This window comes from Vipera berus, assembly GCF_964194415.1.
Source record: "Vipera berus genome assembly, chromosome: W".
NCBI classification, from domain to species: Eukaryota; Metazoa; Chordata; class Lepidosauria; order Squamata; family Viperidae; genus Vipera; species Vipera berus.
In genome coordinates this window covers 58,663,929-58,676,463 of record NC_138210.1, presented here as the reverse complement: position 1 = coordinate 58,676,463, position 12,535 = coordinate 58,663,929, and positions in this window count along the sequence as shown.

The following is a 12,535-nucleotide window of genomic DNA, read 5'->3' as shown; positions in this document are numbered from 1 at the left end:
AATGTTTGTGCTGCACAATAGTTAGCCAATAAAGAATATTCATAGGTCAGAGTTGAAATGAGAGGTCCTTGGTGCTCTCTGAGTTTGACTGCAAGTGAAACAACTTGCAGATGTTTCATTACCCAAACTAGGTAACATCATCAGTGCTGAGTAATTAAATGTCTGCAAAAAAGAAAAAATAATAATAACCAAGCTCAGAGACCACCAAGGACCTCTCGCACTAGGTTAGCAACAAAGGTGTACAGAATGTACATTACATGAAAGGACCCCCTGTCCATTGATGCTTCACTTTTTTAGTGTTTGGAAAGAGTTAAACCAAATATATAAGTCTGATCTGGTAGAGCCGTATTTCCCAACTTGGCAATTTTAAGATGTGTGGCCTTCAATTCCAAGAATTCCCAGCTGGGCTTGCTGGGAAATTCTATGACCTGAAGTTCACATATGAAAAATTTGTATTAAAAATTTGATGCACCTATTTATTAAGGGACACGGTGGCTCAGTGGGTTAGGACGCTGAGCTTGTCGATCAGAAGTTTGGCAGTTTGGCGGGTCAAATCCCGAGTGCCGGGTAAAAGAGTGAGCGCCTGTTACTCGTCCCAGCTTCTGCCAACATAGCAGTTCGAAAGCACGTAAAAATGCAAGTAGAAAAATAGGGACCACTACGGTGGGAAGGTAACAGCGTTCCGTGCGGCTTTGGTGTCTAGCCAGGCCGGCCACATGACCACAGAGATGTCCTCGGACAAGCGCTGGCTCTTCGGCTTTGAAACGGAGATGAGCACCGGCCCCTAGAGTCGGAAACGACTAGCACGCATGTGCGGGGGAACCTTTACCTTTACTAATTATGAAAAAAGCAAAACAGAAAAAAACAGAAAATACAGGTCAACACCTGATCTCAACAGACCGGTCTTAGAGGGCCCCATTTACAAAGAATAGAGCGGAGGATGAAAATAATGCAGTTATTTTTTTCCATGGTCAACTGCATCTTCAGGGGAGTATTCTTGCAAGATTTCACACATGAACAACTGCTGTTTTGATGCAAGAAGTAAGTGCATTCTCAAAGAGAACCTAAGTAATACAATGGGCCCAGTTACACACATTTTGCATAGATGATCTTTGACTTAGGAACACATTTGGCATCAGAATTTTGGTTGTGAAATGAGGCAGACTTTATGTGAGTCATCCCAAGACTGAACAAAATTTTCCTCCCATTTTCCCATAGTCATTAAGCGAATCATATGAGCATTAAAAGAAACATGCAACTGTTGAGCAAATCTGGCTTCTACAATTGATATTGTTGAACACTAGTTGGGAAGGTCGCAAATTGCAATCATGTGAACACAGAATGCTGCAGCTGGTCATAAATGTGAGCTATGTGCCAAGCACATAAATTGTGATCATGGGACTGCTGGGGTGGTTCAACAGTCATAACTTCCAAGAACAATCCTAGTGGACAATCACTTAAATATGAGCCAGCAGTGTGCTGCAGCTACCAAAAAAGCCAACACAGTTCTAGGCTGCATTATCAGAGGGATAGAATCAAGATCATATGAAGTGCCAATACCACTTTATAATGCCTTGGTAAGACCATACTTGGAATACTGCATCCAGTTTTGGTCACCACGTTGTAAAAAAGATGTTGAAACTCTTTCTAGAGTGCAGAGAAGAGCAACAAAGAGGATCGGGGTTAAAGCTAAAACACATAAAGAACAATCGCTGGAATTGGGTATGTCTAGTTTAATGAAAAGAAGAACTAGAGGTGACATGATAGCAATGTTCCAATATCTCAGGGGTTGCCACAAAGAAGAGGGAATCAAGTAGTCAAGGGAGTCAAGTACCTGGATGGAAACTAATCAAGGAGAGAAGCAATCTAGAACTAAGAAGAAATTTCCTGACAGTTAGAACAATTAACCAGTGGAACAACTTGCCTCCGAAAGTTGTGAATGCTCCAACACTGTAGGTTTTAAGAAGAGATTGGACAACCATTTCTCTGAAGTAGTATAGGGTTTCCTGCCCAACAGGAGGTTGTACTAGAAGACCTCCAAGGTCCCTTCCAATTCTGTTATTCAATTCTATTCTAATAGGTTATCTATCACTTTTCCCAACATCATTGTAACTTTGAACTGTAGTTAAATGAATAAATCACATTTATACAAACATGAAGAAAGTATTTCAGTCCAAAGTTTAAATACATTAACTCTTTCCCAGAGTCATGGGATCCTACAGTCCTAAGGCCAGAAGAAACTAACATGGGATTCACCACCATGGGATTCACTACAGATGGACACTCGCCAACTGTCGTGTTACAAAATTAAAATCAAGTACCTAAAGAACAAGCTCTGACACACCCAAGATGAAATGCAGCATTGCGTGCACTCTGATATTTGTGCTACAAATATAAACCTGTAATATGATTGCCAGGCATATTTAATTGTATTAATTTTATAACTGGGAAGAGTTTTCAACCAAAGTCTCTTGTTTTGAGTGTACATATACAGTTCTTTTTTTATTTTTCCCTTCTATCTTTGAAATAACTTTCTTTTGTTTTTGTTTCTTCAGATGCTGTTAGAGTAAAAGCAGGTAAGCGATACAGTTCAATGGAAAACCTTTCTACACAGGAAGAAATGGATATTAAATTGCATATGATATTAAAGATGGTACAGACTTAAGAGATCCAGCTACTCTTCTAGACAATTCTTCTTGGGTGACAGACATTGTTAATGGCCCTAATTATTCTTCTCAGATATTCTGCTGACATACAATGTAGAGACTCTCATGGCCCATGGTTGACTGCTGATGACTACCCAAATACATCCATGTGGTTTTCTCGTGGAAACATGGAGAGGATTTGTCTTTGCCTGCTTCCAGGACATTTTCTCAACTTCCCAATCTAGTTCAGAGTCTTGGATATTCTAGTGGTGTCCCATCTAAATATTAACCAGGACCAACACATCACAATTGACATAGTAACACATTAATAACTGAGATCAGAAACAAGTAAAATTTCTGCTTGTGGCCTAGATGAACCCCAAAGTATACAATTTAAAAATATAAGTTTTTGCTACTAATGAGCCCAACTATCAAATCTAAAGCCACTTTTCCCAATCTATTTGCAACTACAAGCATGGACTACTGTTCCATCCCTCCCAGTTGTAACTGAAGGTACTCACTGTCAAGCACCGAAAAAAGGCCTTAAGTTGATAACACTGGGGAAACCATTTATCAAATCTGTATGTGGACAACCAATAGCTCCAAGGCTGAATTCAGCCCAAATCCATTTTTCCAGCCTTCAGAATCCCTTTTGGTGATTCTGCACTAGAGACAGCACCAACCCTCAACCAACCCACCAGCAGTTCACTTCCTAATGATCCTGACCTGATGTAAGCTCCCCATTACAAGACCCATTCCAAGCCTCTCACTGATGACTCACACCTGACCCATCACAAGATCTATCACGGACTTCCAGGTGGCTCTCCAGCGTCGTGGACGGTCAGGATCGACCGCCAGCCCTCCGATCTCGTAAAAGCCGCAGAGCAGCGACGATCAGCTGTTCTGCAGCTTGGAAACCCTTCCCCTCGGGAGAAGAGGGGAAGGGGAGCTTCTGGGTAGGGGTAGAGCTCCCCTAGAGCCCCAGAATATTTATTCTGGGGCTTAAAGGGTGAGAGCTCCCCCGGAGCCCGGAAATGCTCTGGATCGAAGGACTCCTCTGCTTTTAAGCAGAGCAAGATGCTGAATCGACTCCTGCTGGATCTGGTTGTTATCCTGAGTTACTGAAGAAGGCAGAGCGGATGTGGGAGCTGTATAAATAGCAAGTATAAGACTTTAACTCTGGAACTTCAACTTTTTTTCTCTTGTTTCAACGATCGTCTTTAAAAGAAAGGGAAGATGGCGCCTAAATGATTTTCTGTAACAAGAATCAAAACCTAATTGGATATTAAAATGGCTTCTAAACCACCTAGATTTCCTGTTCCTAAAAGTGCCGGGGCATCGCCTGTCCACCAATCTGGACTTCAGTCTCTGATGCCACCTTCTGTAGTTGCTGCACCTGCATTGACTTTAAAAGATTTACAAGATGCCTTAAAACTCCAATCTGAACAAATCTCTGAACTTATTAATGAGAAAAATAAAGAAATACGAGAGGACATTTTGCTGGTATTTCAGGGATTCTCAGCTTGTATGGAGAGTCTGCAAGAATGTGTTGAGAAAGCTAATCAAAATAATGAGATATTGGAGGCTAAAATGTGTCAAGCTGAGGAAAAGATGGACAAAATTGATGATGAGGTGTTAATGGTACAATATAGAGATATGGAATTTGCTTTGTGCATAAGAGGTTTAAAGGAAAATTCCCAAGAAAATTTGGAAGAGATACTGGTGGATGCTCTGGCGCCAATTTTGGGATTTCAACCAGAAGATTTTATAATGGAGATAGATAAAGCATTTTGTGTTAATTCCTGGGTTGCCAGGCAAAGGAAACTGCCAAGAGATGTGATTGTGTATTTTACAAAGAGAAAGATCAGAAACGCGGTTATTCAAGCTTTTCATAGTAATAGATTTAAAGTGGCCGATCAAGAGGTTTTGATTTTGAAGGAAATTCCCCCAAGAATTTTAAGAAAGAGGAAGGACTTTGTCTTTTTGACAGATGAATTAAAAAAACAACAGATTCAGTTCAGATGGGAGATACCAATTGGAATAGTGGTGAATTATGCTGGTGTAAGATATCGTTTAAATACAGTTTTGAAGGCACAAGATTTTTATTCTAATGTTTTGAAAGCTGGTTCACTGCCATCTCCAGAAGCTAAAAGACAACAGGATGAAGGGGCGAGACAACTACAAAGAGCCTTGGTGGAGCAGTGGGCTAATGCCTCCTTAAGTAACACCAGCTGCCTGCAATTAGTGCAGTTCGAGTCCCATCAGGCTCAAGGTTGACTCAGCCTTCCATCCTTCTGAGGTAGGTAAAATGAGGACCCAGATTGTTGGGGGCAATAAGCTGACTTTGTAAAAATGCCGCTTGGGGGCCCCCGAAAGCCCTAATAAGCAGGCATATACATAGAATGAAGGCTATTGCTAAGCACATTGATTTGTGCTTCTTAGATTGTAAGCCGCCCTGAGGGCGGGATATAAATGGGATTAAAAAAAATTGGAAAATAAGCAATGTGGTGAGGAAATTACTTCGCTGGTTTCAAAAGAGCAAGAGCAATTTTTGAAAGTTCTGCAACCCTTGAGCTTATTAGAAGAATCAAAGACCCAAAGAGTGACACGGGCTGCATCTAGACCAGGGGTGTCAAACTCAATTTCATTGAAGGCCACATCAGCATTGCGGTTGCCCTCAGGGGGCCGGGTGGGTATAGCCAGGGTGGGCGTGGCCTACTGGGTGGGCGTGGCTAGAGTGCGTATGGCCTACTGGATGGGCATGGCCAGCTCTACATCATTCGCATCAAGGGTGCCTATGGGGGCCTGGGCAGGAGTGGGACAGATCTGAGGGTCTCTGGCAGAAGGAGGGTCTCTGGGCCAGGGCCAAGGCAGTGGGGGCCGTTCCCTCACTGTTTCCAGGATGGCTTCGTGGGCCACATGAAACCACTTCGCGGGCCGCATCTGGCCCCCAGGCCTTGTGTTTGACATGTCTGATCTAGATGAAAGCAACAACAGAAACAGCATTCTATTACTACAGCTCAAGAATCTACTTCTACTGAAGCAGTGGGAGGAGCGAGACCAAAGAAGCAGATGCTTGTGGTTTTGCAGGATATACTTCAAAGGCTTCAAGTAGCAAAAGATGGCGACAAAGTTTCTAATTCGGAATGTTAATGGTGTATTCACCACAAAAGAGAAAGAAAATATTTTAGTATCTGGAACAAGGTAAGATGAGAGGGGGCGGAGCCAAGATGGTGGAGAGGCAGCAAAGGCTGTAAAGAGCTCCTCCAAAAGTAAAGGTTTTATTTTATTTTACTTTATTTTTATTTTAACTTTTTAACCTCTTTTAATATTGTATTTTAACCTACCTCTTTTAAACTTTTTAAACCCATTTTTAACCCATTTCAACCTTTTAAACCATAGTTTTAAACTTATTTTTAAACCTGTTTTAACAAACCTGAATGGGGAAAAGAAGGAAGAGACAGCACTCTGCAGCAGAAAGTATATCCAAGCCTTTGAAGCAGCAGAAAATGGAGGATTATATTGCAAACAGACAGTCTGCTCCAGTAAGTAACTCATTCGCAGGCACCTTATCAGATAAATTTAATTTATGTGACTCATCGGAATGGGACTTACAAACTGAACTGGAGAGCAGACAGCGTGTGGAGTTGTCCTCCTCCCTCTTGGAGAATGGCTCCCCTCCTTGGAATCTGGCAACAGCCTCTTTTACACAGGAGGGAGATGTAGCAAATTTGAAGGGGGAAAATGTGACAGACTTCCTCTCTAGACAATGTTTGCTTACAGCCCAAACTGTAAACTCAATATATAATCTCTTGTCAATTGTCATGGATAAGGTTGATTGTCTGAAAGAGTCTTTTGCAGAGTTTGTTAGGAGCCACCCAAATACTGTGGAAGGACTTGGGAGGATAACCATGGACAGACATGGGATGGCTAACTCAGAAGGTGAAAGTAGAGAAGGACCTTGTTCTCCTCCCAAAAATTTGAACACCTACAGAGAAAACACTCAATCAGGCAAAGGTCTAAGAGATGACCAATATAACTACAGTCTGCAAACTAACCAGGTTACTTTGCAAATTTATGACAAGAGAGTAAATAGAGGGCGTTGGAGCAATAGAAAAGCTATTAGGCTGTCCCTGAGCCAGCTGCTCCGCTGTGAATCCACTCTGATAGATCTACTACATGTAGAGTGGCTGCCAGCAAGAACACAATGTATGAGAATTCTCCTATCATTCATGCAGCCCACAATTCCCTCCATGCTCTTCAGAATGAAGCCCTTTCTGAGTTTTTTCTCTATATTTCCAATAAGGGTCTTTTGCTCAGAAAAAGTGTGCCCACTCCTGAAACAGCATCACCAAGAGGGAACTGTCGCTTTAAATCTAGGCTGCAACAGCCCTCACACTACTAAGCCTGAGGCTGCTGCAACTGAACTGACCCTGAGAAAGCAAAGAAGCAATATACGAACTGTGTTACCCACAGCTGCAGGAACTGCTGAGGATGTGCCAGAGGAAATGTTGATTGACCTATTCAGTGCATTGCCAGAACCTGAGCAAGTTAACATCATTCAAAGATTGGACGACCTAAAAGAGGCACTGACAACAACCCAATCTACAGCAAAGCCTCTATTTAATTTGGATCCACTAAACACGCAACCTTGTGACAAGATATTTAATCAACAATCTGCCTTTACCTCAACAGTAAAAAAAGGTGTTGTCACACAGGCTGAGAGTGGAGTAACTGCACTGACTGACCCAGCCTCTGAGAAACAACTGAAAGACAAAGGGCTTCATCACACAGTGCCCCCTAAGCTGACAAACACTAAGGACATAATCCAGCTTCCATCCTCATTTGATTTAGAAGTTCCCACAACATCTCTCCACAAGATGAACCCTCAGCCATGCCCCTCCAAAAATGGACATAAATCTACATTTATAGACTTAAGCCAGAGTACCTGCTCTTTGGAAAAAAAATCATTCTTGGAGCAAGAGCAGAGGCACACTGGCAACCGAGATATAGAGGAGCAACAACAAGTTCTGCAACCCATGAGGAGAAATATCGAACCTCACAACAACTGTGTTTATATGGGAAGCTTAGATGATATTGACCCAGCTCCATTGTCAAGTTGACATCTGGCATTTCCACCATCTAGCCAATCAACCAAGTCAGACCACGTTGCTTTTGAGAACCCCATACAGTTGATGACCTGGAACATAGCTGGCTGGAAAAGGATGGTTGATAGTGGACTAATGAGCTTTCTTTCTAGATTTGACGTAATAGCCTTTCAAGAAACCTGGCTAACCGAAGTGGATGAACCAGTACAATTGCCAGGCTTTCAGGGATGGGCCTCCCCAGCCCTAAAAACAAAGAACAAAGGGAGACCCTCTGGTGGGCTATGCATTCTTATAAAGGAAGAGTTGCAATGGCAGGGAGAGAAATTATATAACGAAGATAAGTATCCGTACTTTCTAGCTGTCAAATTTGAATATGACCAGTTTGAGTTAATATTGGTAAATGTGTACATTCCTCCAAGCACATCCCAGCACTATAATTTTGAATATTGGATGGGCTTGGAAGTTATCTTAGAAGATTTATCTATATTGTACCCTCAGTCCATAGTGGTATTATTAGGAGATCTGAACGCTAGACTGGGTCCCTCTCTGTATGAGCTTGCCCAGAAGAAGGGAATCCCAGGGGAGTTCTTTGATAACCATCCTCAGTGGCTCTCAAGAGACTGTAAAAGTAATGCCGCTGGCCTGCTCCTAGTCTCCTTAATTTTTAAGGGTAATCTCCAAATTTTGGGAGGTAAGGACAAGAATTATACATACCCTTATACATACCACTCAGCCAATTCAAGTAGTGTACTGGATCTCTTTTGTGTGTCTAGAGATAAGGCTGACCTCTTCTCAGAGGTCACAGTACACCTTAGCGACAATAGCGACCATCAGTCTGTAAGTGTGACATTGCGAGGCCGCTCAGATTTAAGACCATATAACATGGCTGACAGATGGCTCACCAAAAAGGTAGAGGTGACCCAAAATAAAAGGTTAATTTGGGCCAAAGTTGATACTAAGGCAATATTAGAATGCCTTAAAACAGAGAATGCTACTAAGTGGGCTAGAACAATAGTCATCTACTACTGACTGGATGTCAGCCTTCAATGCATTCTCCAATCTGTGTAACATACTGAAGAAACACCTAACAGCTAAACCTACTACAAAAAGAGCCCAAGTGGGTAGACCTCGCTGGTTTGATCCTGATTGCCAGCGACAGAAAAAGAAATTGAAGGCAGCCATGAGGCTTGCCCAGAGGAATCCTACTGCCCATATACAAGCTAAGATGCTGCACACAAGAAGGGAATATAAAAAAACTATAACATTAAAGAAAAAACGTTTTGCCATTTCAATCTGGTCAGAACTTGAGTTGGCTGTCAGAAGTCATAATTCAGTATTATTTTGGCACTCAGTAGCAGGTATTCTGAAGGAACGGAGATTTGCATTTGACATACCAATCTCTGCTGCGGACTGGGAGAATTATTATCAGTGCTTGTTTGCCCCCACCGAACCGGTAAAGAAATTATTTTTAAACAGTGATTTGGTAAATCCTAGAACTCTCCCCCCTTGGCCACCAGTTTCAGAAAAGGAGATACAGTCCATCATTAAAAGCTTAAAGAGCAATAAAGCCCCAGGCGAGGATTTTTTACCAGCAGAATTATTTAAGAAATTTCCCAACTGGTGGGGCCCTGTATTAGCAGGTCTTTTTACACACATAAATAACATCTGCCATATACCAGACGGGTGGAAGATGGCAATAGTTGTCCCTATATATAAAAAGGGAATAAAAAGGATCCTAGTAATTATAGGCCCATCAGCCTGATTGACATTGTAGCAAAAATATATGCTAGGTACCTTTTGAACAGAATTGAAATCTGGGTAGAGGAAAACAACATCCTCACAGAAGAACAAGCAGGTTTTAGACAGAACAGATCTACTATTGATAACTGCTTTGTTTTGAGCCATCTAATTGCCAAATATGCCTATAAGAGGAGACCCCTGTTTGCTACTTTTATAGACCTTACAGCAGCATTTGATATGGTAAATAGAGACGTACTATGGAGTAAATTGACATCTCTTAAAATAGAACCCAGACTTCTGGCTTTGATTAAAGCCCTTTACACAAGTACCTGTTTGAGGGTGCGGTATGGGGTTAATGGGGCCCTGACTAATAGGATTCACACAAATAAAGGGATAAGGCAAGGGTGTATCCTGGCCCCATTATTATTTAATTTATACATCAATGATTTGCCAGGGTTAATGAAGGATACCATGGTACACATGCCGATGATCCTAAATACTTACTGTAACAGCTTGCTTTATGCTGATGATATGATTTTATTATCATCCTCACAAGTAGGATTACGTAGGCTATTAAGAAGATTCAGCTCTTATTGCCAAGATAACTCCCTAATTATTAGCAAATCCAAATCGAAAATAATGGTGTTTGGAAGAAACCATCAGAGACATAAGTGGCAATTAGACGGTGAACCAATTGAACAGGTTAATACCTTTGTATATTTGGGAGTAACTTTTTCCAAGACTGGATCTTGGGCCTGCCATCATCAACAAAGTACATTTAGAGCAAAAGCCCGTTTGAATTTATTGCTCAAACTAAAGAATCATAGTTACCCAGGGTCCCTAGCTCCACTACTCAAAGTTTATAAGGCTAAGGTTACGACAATGCTCTTGTATGGAGCAGAAATTTGGGGTCTTTATTCAACCACAGCTTTAGAATGAACACAGTCCCAGCATCTGAGATGCATTTTGGGTGTAGATCCAAGAACATCTGCTGCAGCAGTTAGAGCTGAATTGGGAATTCATACAATTCAGGCATTATCTAAAATTAGAGCTTATAACTACTGGTGCAAAGTTAATGAAATGGAGACTGATAGACTCCCCAAATTATGCCTACTAGAGCAAATAAAACTGCAATCACAAATCTCCTGGATCACCAAACTAACAAATTTTGTAAGAAGCTGTGGCCTTCCTGTTTCTTGCATAACAGGAGAACAATCTAAAAAAAGAGTTGCCCAAAGAATTAAGGATATAGAAGCACAAACTGATATAGCTATCCTTAGTAAGGTGGGTAACTTGAAATGGCTGAGTAAATACAAATGTACTTTTCAAGTGGACAGTTATTTGAAGTTACAACTCCCAAAACATCTTAGGGAGATATTTACGAGAGCGAGATTCGAACAGCTTGATACAATGGTCAGATATGGGAGATTTCATGCTATACCGTACAATGAGCGTCTCTGCATTTGCGGAGCGGCAGAGGTAGAGGACCTGGCTCACATCCTATTTGACTGTTGTTTGTATAAGAGGGTGAGAGACAGGTATCTTGGTCTATATACCAAACGAATGACCCATTGGGATCCCCATATCAAAATAACTTACCTTATGTCCGGCCAGAACTTGAAAATCACATCCAACGTAGCACAGTATTTGAACAAAATGATCCAGTTAAGATCTGCATATGTGGGACTGATTGGGGTAGATTGTAAGGGCGACTCCGAAATATAATGTTTCCATATTTTATCTATATCTTAAATTTGCATTTTATTACTATTTTAACTTAAATTGTATTTTAATTCCATTTTAAATTGTATTTTATCAAATTCCATTTCGGATTGCTTTTATCTAGTTTTGGTGACGGTTTGTTGCTGGAACTTTGTACTTTGATATGGCCCAAGGGCTAATCAATAAAAGTTGTTGTTGTTAGTATCTGGAACAATTTAAAAATGATGTTATATTTGAGTATCTGATCAAAAATATTAGGATTTGAAATAGTTAAAATGATTAAATATTTGGGGGTGTATCTTTCAGTTTTAAATATGTAATTATATAAAAAAAAATTATGAATTGTAATGGTTAAAAATATAAAAGGAAATAAGATAGTTGGAGGAAACATGCGATAGAAAATATAAATGTGGGATTTAAACATGATATGATTTTATATAAAGAAACTCTTAGATTGGAATGAAACGTATGGTTATTAAAACCATTTAATATTTTAAAAGAGAAGATAGTATAAATTTGGTTTTAATAGGGATAGTCATTAGCTAGATGGAAAGAAGATGAAAAATTGGTATTTGGAGGTGTGGTTGTGATGATGTAACGTATTATGTATGGGGTATTTGTGTAAAAGTTAGAGCTTTTTAGATTAAAATTTGGTGGAATATACAGAAGATATTTAAGAAAAAGATAAGGTTTTTTCTATAACCATTTTTGCTGGGCATTATTATGGATTGTACTGTTATAGAAGTTATATCGATGTTGAATTTAACATTTGCAGTAAGATTTTTGGTAGCGTAATATGGGAAGAAGGAGGATCTGCCTACTGTATTATAATAGACTGGAACTCATAAGTTTCGAATTTGGCAGAATTGGCAAAATCTCAGTATATTTGAAAGACCATTCGTAACAAATATATATTTTGGAATGGAGAAGTTGGACTGATTATATTTAGAACAAATATGGGTCAAAAAAGTTTTATTTAGTTATGAATAATATTAGAATTATAAGATTAATTATTATCTAGTTATTTTTAAGGAGAGTTAAAGTGCGATAGGATTTAAGTATAATTATAGTTAGGGACGCGGTGGCTCAGTGGGTTAGGACGCTGAGCTTGTCGATCGGAAGGTCGGCAGTTTGGCGGGTCGAATCCCGAGTGCCGCATAGCAGAGTGAGCGCCTGTTACTCGTCCCAGCTTCTGCCCACCTAGCAGTTCGAAAGCACGTAAAAATGCAAGTAGAAAAATAGGGACCACTACGGTGGGAAGGTAACAGCGTTCCGTGCGCCTTTGGCGTCTAGTCATGCCGGCCACATGACCACGGAGAT